Raw genomic sequence first — 8,741 nt, forward strand, 5'->3', positions numbered from 1 at the left:
TCATGCTCTCGTTATCGTGGGCTAGAAGAGAGAGAAAAGAGGCTCCGAGCGTATTGTGACATCAAAACGCGCTCCCGCTCATGACCTAGAAATTGAGCGTGCGTATCCTTTGTGCGTAAGCAAACAGTGAGCTTTTGTGGCACATGGTTCAGGCAGCTGTTTACGTTGTTGACGTTGATGCTTGCCAAAAATATAAATTAAATCGATTTTTCAAGAGAGCCCGGGTACGTTTTTTTTCGGGAGACACTCGAGTAGATGAAATAAATGCTAGTGTGTGGTCTCCTCGCGACCACTCAATGTCTCATTGTCTCATAATGCGCGCTCAAGCACGACGATAAACCCGTCAACAAGAAATGCACACGACCCCCTTCACCGTGTGAAAAATAACATGTTAAGAGCAGTGGGCACGAGCCTTTCAACGACCGACGATGACAACGCAGCTTGGGTCATAATTTTCAAATGATTTAAACGGGCGCATGCCAAATAGTAGGGCTCTCGTGACCCTGTGCGCTGGCTTCGCAACAACACACACACAACAATCATTTGATTGGGGGTTCGTTGTGCGTGCGGTAGGCGGAACCTGGGCACTCTTCACATCCCACTTTTGAGAAGATTACGAGGACAATTGTAGTGGGAAACACATTACATTTACGCAGTTTGGAGGGAAGGTGGACGGACGTAGCGGGACAGAGGCAGGACGAAACGCCACGGGAGGAGGCAGACCCATTAGCGAGCAGAGGATAGATCTGTGTGGAGATATTTGGAGTTGGGGGAGGACACTGGCACTTCACTGGTAAGGCACTGAATGCTTCTCGTTGACGAGTATAGCACCCACAATGTCTGAAACTTATCAATGAGCATGTTTTTCACATAGACAGGGACCTTAAAATAAAGAACATTAGGAAAAACGTTCCTTCGTATGTGCAGCATCAGCCTGCTTGCTTAGTCCGACTGTGACATTTAGCCTACACGGGAGTAAAAGTAAGGTCAAGATAACGTTGTTTAGGGTTGTTTCATTCAGGCAAGGTCCTTCGTCGTCAGATAACCATCCATAGAGAGATGCAATATTACTAAGCTCGCTGCACTTGATCTTCATTTGTCTTTTGAGATTCCCTTTACACTCCAAAGACCTCATTTCTAAGTGATTTCTTCATTCGGGCTTATCTTAGAATCAGCTGGAATAATTTGATACACAACTAAATACATGTTCACTCTGCCCAGAGTGCATCCTCTGACTTGAACAGTGATTCCAGTCATTCCCTCTCACTGCCACGACCCAGTATAGCTCAGTGATCAAATGTAATACTATAATGACAGCATGAGGCATCGTGTGCCCGGATTGTTACCAAATGCTCATGCAGGTGCATTGCACTTCACTTTTGGATTGTCTCTCGTGTTTTTAAGGATGTGCCTGGCAGAAGCATCCACAGCTGGCTCACACCACGTCACAGCTAGGCTACAGGTGCTATCAATTCTGAAGGATAAAATAAGGCTTTTGGTATGATATGTCCAACTATGCAAAAGAAGCCCTCAAATTAAATACATCTATAGCATTGTGCACAACATGCCATAGACTGGATACAACTCCTAACAGCGGCATGCTTTCTGGAGACACTTTCAGTCAGCAAGGTCCAGTTATTAACTCCTCCACGATGAGTCACCTCAAGGGCTTGTGAGCAGCAGGTGAGACAGTGGCAGACTTGACGGTTTGGAGCTGGTGAGAGCTCATGTCAAGCCCACATGGCCTCTTTCGTTATCATTGAGTGACACAGCTCTCTGCTCATCTCTGGCGTGTGCTGCCTCTCTCCAAACTCCATCCCACAATGAAATCACAGTGTAACAGACTTATCCAGCCTCAGCTTTGAGGCGTGCTGAGTTTTTGATCTGCTGTGAGATTAACGCCTGCATTTGTGTGTTTCAGGCTGTATCCTTGCACACGTGCATGAGAGGGAAAGCAAATGTACATGTTTTTGATCAGGCACATGCGTACACAGCTGGTTATTTGAGTTCAGAATGAAAGGTGCTGTTTCACAAATGTCATCTTATGGCAGGTTGATAACAAAATGTATCGATTGACAAGAAATTAGTAGTGAGCACTATGCAACAAAGGTCATAGCCATCATTCACATCTACTTTAGTGGTTCATGGCCAGCAGAGAATAAGCAAATATCTTCCTTAGTATTTGTTTCTTCTCTTTAAATCTGCAGTTAGTGGATGAGAAGTGTTCATGACTCCTTCTGCTGACTCCCTTTTATCCACCATTAGATGTGACACAGACAGAGATACTCAGTAAGTTCCTATTTGATTTGATCAAAGCCCTATTTCTATTTTAGATATCCTGTAGCAGTATCATCACCCCTTGCTGTTAAATACCAACAAACTATGTGCAATATATGCAATATATACATGCCGTTAATAACTGTGTAATATATACCTGGCTGCTAAATCCTTAGAACTGTTACAAGGTGTGTATTTTGTAAATTGTGTAACTTGCTGCTGTTAAATACCAACCACCTACGTGCAATATGTGCTAGATGTGCAATATATATATATATGCCGTTAATAACTAATATTTACCTGGCTGCTAAATCCTAAGAACTGTTACGGGATGTGTATTTTTTTTAAATTATGTAACTATTTTTTATTATATTTTTTTATTGTGTCATAACTTAGTACTTTTAAAAAAAAATGCATGTCACATATTTAACATAATGTAACATTAAGCTGTCTGTGGCTCTTTTCCCTGCTCTAACTACGCAAATGTCCCCTCCGTGGGACTAATAAAGGTATGCTGATTCTGATTCTGATTCTGTATTGATTTACATCTGTAGGAATGAAAAGGAAACATGAAGGGATTGTTCAGCCATGAAGTGCAATGTAGTTCACTGTGAGAAGAAAGGAACACCCTGCTGTGACTTTGTTGATTGTATTAATCTATGAAAGGCCATGATTTTTCTGTCTGGAGTTGAGGTTTCAAAAGGGATTTAATAAAAGCAAACTGAACAAAATTCCTTAAGTTTTTCCTTGTAGTTGTATTGGCACAGTAAAGCGGATGGATTAGAAGGTCTAGGCCTACAGTAAGGTAAATCTATCCTTTTGGCTCAAGTCATTTCACAGTATTTCTACATTTTGAAGAAGAATTGTAGTCCGGATTAGGTCACACCACTTAGAGCTCATCTGACCATTGGATGGTATATACGTAGAAAATGATTTCACTCTCAACACTTTGCTCAATCTACTGCTGATAACTGAACAGCAGAGTCTTACTTCAACGTCTTACAGAAACAACTGCTTCATGTAATTGAAACTGCATAATGGCCGAAACAATTTTGAAGTGGTCCATGTCTATGAGATGTGAGCAGTTTAAATGAATAGTAATTGTTTAGCTTGATTGATTGATCAGCCACAATACTTAACAACAGTGAACCGCTTTTATAGGGCGTTTCTTTTTCATTTCTTCTCCTCATAAGAAAGTCAGAGTAAAGGTTTGGTTGGTGTGAGTCTGTCTTGGTTCTTGTTGGTCTCGATTTATTTGCCAAAGACCCTTCAGTAGGAGGGAAAGTGTTAAGTCTTACCATTGGGTCAAATTAAACTGCCCAAAAGCTGAAAACAATCTTCCGAGTCTCAGCTATACTTGTATTTTGGCTCATTATCCATCGTTGGCTTATTGTACTCAGCACCTAGTTCTATAAGGGATTTGATGCTTAAGCCTTACATTGATCTGCTTACAGTCGGTGCCCGCTCTGATTGGGATTTGGACGTCCGTGGTGCTGCGGCATGTGACAGAGTCAGCAGTGCAACATCCAGCAGGGTGGTCAAACACTGCGTGAGTTGTACTACCAGCTCAATGAATGCATTCGCCCCCATGATGTACTCTCTTTCTTTTGCTCTCCTCCCATGTGATCAGGAGGAAACAGGAGTGAGCCGAGTGGCAGATGCCAGGAGAGATGGTACTTTGTTTGAGGGCGCATGATTGAGGGAAGACAGAGCTGGCTTTGAAAAGTGTGGTGTTGACAGAGGACGTCTGAATGAAAGGCTGGTTAGCTGAGTGCATCCTGCTGTATTGTTTCTAACCAATACACAACTGGCATACGCTTTCCTCAATGAGGTGATGTCCTTGACTGTGCCACTGCTGAGCTTTATGTTCGGTCCTTAGTCAATCTGCCTGTGAAGCCACAGTGCGAACAAAATAACTGCTGACCATCTGAGGAAGAAAAAATTAATTTGCTTTTATATCAATTCAACATTGCCTGGTTAAACAGGAGGAACTGCAATAATTAGTCGATTTATTGATCAAAATAAAATGACATTTCTTGAATATTCATTGATTTTTTTCAAATCAGCATATGCTACTTTTATAGGTCTTGCATTATGGTTTATTTAATATTTGTTGTTTTTACTGTTAGTTGGACTAACCAAGACATTTCATCACCTCACCACTTGTGCCATAAGATAATGTGAGTTTCTGATGTTCAAAAGACCGATCAATGAAGCCATGAATTGAGAAAAATTCATTGATACAGATACAAAATAACTGTTGATTAAAGCTCTATAAACTGGCTCTTTCTAAAGCTAGAAGAAGTACAGAAATGTAATATATGTTTTGAAACAGTCCCCATTTCATAGTTTATTGAGACTAGTGACAAATATATATATATTTTTGGTGTATATGTATTGTCACATTTGTATAAAAAAGAAAGGAAATAATATTTAAAACCATATAAATATATGATCATTTACATATAGAAAATTATATTGTCCACTGTTCTTTAAAGATATCTCAACAGTAGATCTAAGGGAAGTGTTTTATCTGTTAAATAGGAGTTTTTCAACTCCTACCAAAATATTTGTGTTTACTAATGACCTTTGCTACATTAGTAAATCCGTTCAGCTGCCAAGATTTTCCAAATTAAACTGATTTGGTATTGTCATCCAGAAACTGGTTGGCAGGCAAAACACAGTAGTCTGCTGGCCAGCTTTTAACACTTTTAAAATTCTTGCACACACCTGCAGTATGCAGCAACATTGTGATAACTTATTCATATACAGTATATTCATATAAAAAACATCTTGTTTTAAAGAAGTACATCTTTACTATTTTGTTTACCCTGACTTGCAGTCTTATTCATCTGGCAGTGAGTTTACTGGCCTTTGCTTTCAGGGCTGTATTTGGCAGCTGTCTGGTGAGAACTGGGCACATTTGATTTGCCATGACCCTGTCAGCATTGTGTTACTATCCAGGCCAGTTCTTACCAGCCTTACTGTACCACCCAGATACAATGAATGGCGTGCATGTGTTGAAACATGTTCTCTTTTTCTTAGAAAACAAAAAAGCATTTGATCCCAGTCATTTACTGCTTTGGCAATAAGCCTTAATTTAATCACATGATGACATCGATGTCATCACTTTTTGTATACATTTGTATAAATGTATCAATACCTAACATTGAATATACACCATCTTGGGTATCATTTCCCCCCCAATTCCCATTAGTTCCTTCTGCAAACAATGTGAACACAACATCACTTTGTCATTTTGCAATGATACTGCCCAAAATGTTAGCACCACACTATCTGGCATCTTGTAATAAAATGCGTGTTAGAAAAGTTTTATTGCACTGTATGTGACAAAAGGTGCTTGTTAACAGTTTATTTGCAGTTTTGCACAGCATAGGGTTATAGTGTTTGTACAGAGGAGATGATGGCAGCTCGTCAGCAAGAGAGCTGCAGGGCTGAGATCACTTTCCAGTCAAGTGAATCATTTGTTCTACATTCACAGTATGTTGTTGAAACAGATGTGGGACTATACAGAATCTGCATAACCCATCATTTATTTTGAAGCAGCTGATCACCTCAAGAGCAACATGGCATAAACACCCTCGCTCTAAACAGTTTTTTTGTGATATGTTGAAAGATATCCCCTTTCTTGCCTTTTCAATCTTGATTGGGGTTTTCTCATTCTGTTTAGACACACTTTACTGCTTTTTGGTTTTCTTTTAGATGCCAGGGATTTAATTTGACAGCTTTCAGTGCATAATTATAGCTGCCTTCTGCACCTGGAACAGTGTGTGTGTTATACAACGCCTCAAACATGCACAGCAGGATGGAGCTGCAGATTGATTGTCATCTCAAGCTAATGCAGATTATGCTGTATTGTATAACCTTCACACAATTTGCAAGAACCAGTTAAAAAAATAAATATCTCCAAAAGATTGCACTGGAAACGGAAATATATAAGAAACTACATAAACGTATAAATAAATAAATAAATACATGCAGAAATAAACGGCAGTAATAATATATGAACCCTGTATTTTACTATTTAATAGCACACAACAAAAAGACAACTTTCACTTGGCTAATGCTCTGAATGCAATGTTTTATTGATAAGGCTCAGCTCCTAGCTAATTAATGAACATAAGTCCAGCCCATACAGTCTACTTGTTCTTACGTGTTACCTGTCCCCCTTTGTCTTGTCTTACAGGATATTACTTTTGTCCCCAAGCCCATCCCAGGCTGTTTGTATCGTAATCTGTATCGTGTCTGCACTCTTTAAAAGAAGTCTCAGGACTTTTATGTGGGTTTACATTACTCCTCTACTGTCCCTTCCTGTCTGTGGGGTTTCCAGAGTCAGCGTTGAGCCAAAGTGACGGAAAGTATTGTTGGATTCTATAAATAAATCACAATTTTAGTGAGTCACCAGGCTGCAGTGCTCCTATGCAGGGTTGTCACAAGACACTAAAGATGATCCTCACTGCTTCACGCCTCACTTTCCATCTAATCCCTCATCTTATTCGGGTTCCAGACCCACGTAGTATCGCAAACACCTTTCATCTTCCAACTACAGCCTGCCAGTCAGATCTGCAGACAATACAGTACACCGTCGGCCTCTTTGAGTGAGTGAGTGAGTGAGTGAGTGAGTAAATGAGTGAGTGAGTGAGTGAGTGAGTGAGTGAGTGAGTGAGTGAGTGAGTGAGCAAAACAAGCAAGTATATTTCTTGGAAGGGAATTTGCTTCTTTCTCTCCTTGGCCATGAGAATTTTCTGTGTCCTTGTGTGTCATTTGTTGCAAGTTCATATACAACGGACAAGGATAACCACAACACACAACCCATACATTATTAAGGGCTGTGCTGAACTCCAGCTGTTTATGTTCCCTGTCAAATTACTTTAAAAAAAAGCTTTCTCTTTTTATCACGGTTATTTATCACCTTATTTGGAAGGTGGCGAAATTGAGGGACATGACACCAGATTTCCACTCGCTCAAATTGCACCATTTGAGTTAACAGACCCCTAACTGGAATAATTAAGAATGTGTTGACCCCCCTGACTATTGGATAGTGAGTGATAGAGCTCTGTAAATAACAGCCAATCAGATCGGTTGACACTGCTGGCGGTGGGGTGATGGAGGGTCAAGTGGCTGGAATGACAGCAGAGAGAGACAAAATAGGAAATATATCTACAGCTAAGATGATTGTAGGGTGATAGACAGAAGTGAAAACAATGTACATTAAGTGAATAAGTGGCACTCGGATGTGATGTTAAAACTGATTTACATGTTTTTTCTGCATACACTTTTACTAAAAGCTATATTCAATTTAAATAAGGAATTGGATGTGGAGTACAGAAAATCTAATAAATGTTTGGTAAAAAAAAGTGCGCAGCCACTTGTGGAACAAATATCACCAACAAACTTAAAGGACATAAAACTGCCCCCCCCAAAAAACATCCCCTACCCACACCCCTGTTCACGCCAACTTATTCAACAGTCTAGCATATCTTGGGTAAAGGTAAATAATCCAACCTTTGCAACAAAGATACTAATTGTGCAAACGTTGGATGTTTTTAATTTATACGAAAGCCTTGTTTTTATGTGCATATATACTTTTTTATGTATGCCATGCTGGTCTTTACAATACTTACACACGTCAGCATCCATCCCTTAAGAAGACATTCTGGGTTACTAAATCATAAAAGGAGAATTGAAGGGGAAATTATTGCCAAGAAATGTTTCTCTCTGCTTTGAAAATTCAGAATAATCCCGATTATAGGCTCTGTCTGAAACACTTGACTTACTGTGGGATAATACCTTCCACATGAATGAATATTTAAATGCACTGCCAAGCAGAGACCACTTCCTGCATCCTTTCACAGGCGTGTGTTTCTCACTGTGGCTTATAGGAGTCCTGATGAGGAGGAGCATCTCAGAAACGGACAAATCTCTTAGTCAGACGTTAATCTCCTATTCTCCATGTTGATTTATCACAGTGGTCTGTAGCAGGGAGAGAGATGGCCGATCAACAGAGGGAACACACGCCATAAGGCACTGCCTGTGTTCTGTTTAATGAAAGAATCGGAACATGCAGTTTCAATATAACCCTTCTCAATTTGTGGTGAATCTAATGATTTTTCTGATTTACTTACTGGAGGTCAAGTAAAACTCTCAGACATTCTTTGTAGACTTTTTTTATAGATTTTGTGAGAGGCATTTTTCAGGGAAAAGGACGAGCAACAAAAGCATGCCTAAAATCCCAATAGGTTAGCAGGGAGCTCCCCTTTGTATTAATCATTTCAAGGTTCAAGTTTCAAGGTTCTTTATTGTCAAACTAACATAGCTACAGAGTAATTATGTCGTTGAAAATCTTAGGTCACAGGCTTCTCCAACAATGCAACACAATAATACAGATAAGCAGACAATATTAAAGCGATATTAAAGTATATTATATTAAAATAATACAAAAA

The 8,741-nt window shown here is 39.7% G+C and overlaps 1 protein-coding gene across 2 annotated transcripts in view; it reads left to right on the forward strand.

Moving 5' to 3' along the window:
- Nucleotides 1–333: 333 nt before the first annotated feature.
- LOC104958283 (sodium-coupled neutral amino acid transporter 3-like) overlaps nt 334–8,741 on the forward strand; it is a 33,601-nt gene continuing 25,193 nt past the window's right edge. For both annotated transcript variants that reach the window (XM_010786038.1, XM_010786102.1), the window contains exon 1: nt 334–793. The gene's annotated coding sequence lies outside the window, so the exon portion shown is untranslated. The remainder of the gene's footprint in view (nt 794–8,741) is intronic.

Source organism: Notothenia coriiceps, unplaced genomic scaffold (assembly GCF_000735185.1).
Source record: "Notothenia coriiceps isolate Sejong01 unplaced genomic scaffold, NC01 NC01_scaffold00000284, whole genome shotgun sequence".
Taxonomy (NCBI): Eukaryota; Metazoa; Chordata; class Actinopteri; order Perciformes; family Nototheniidae; genus Notothenia; species Notothenia coriiceps.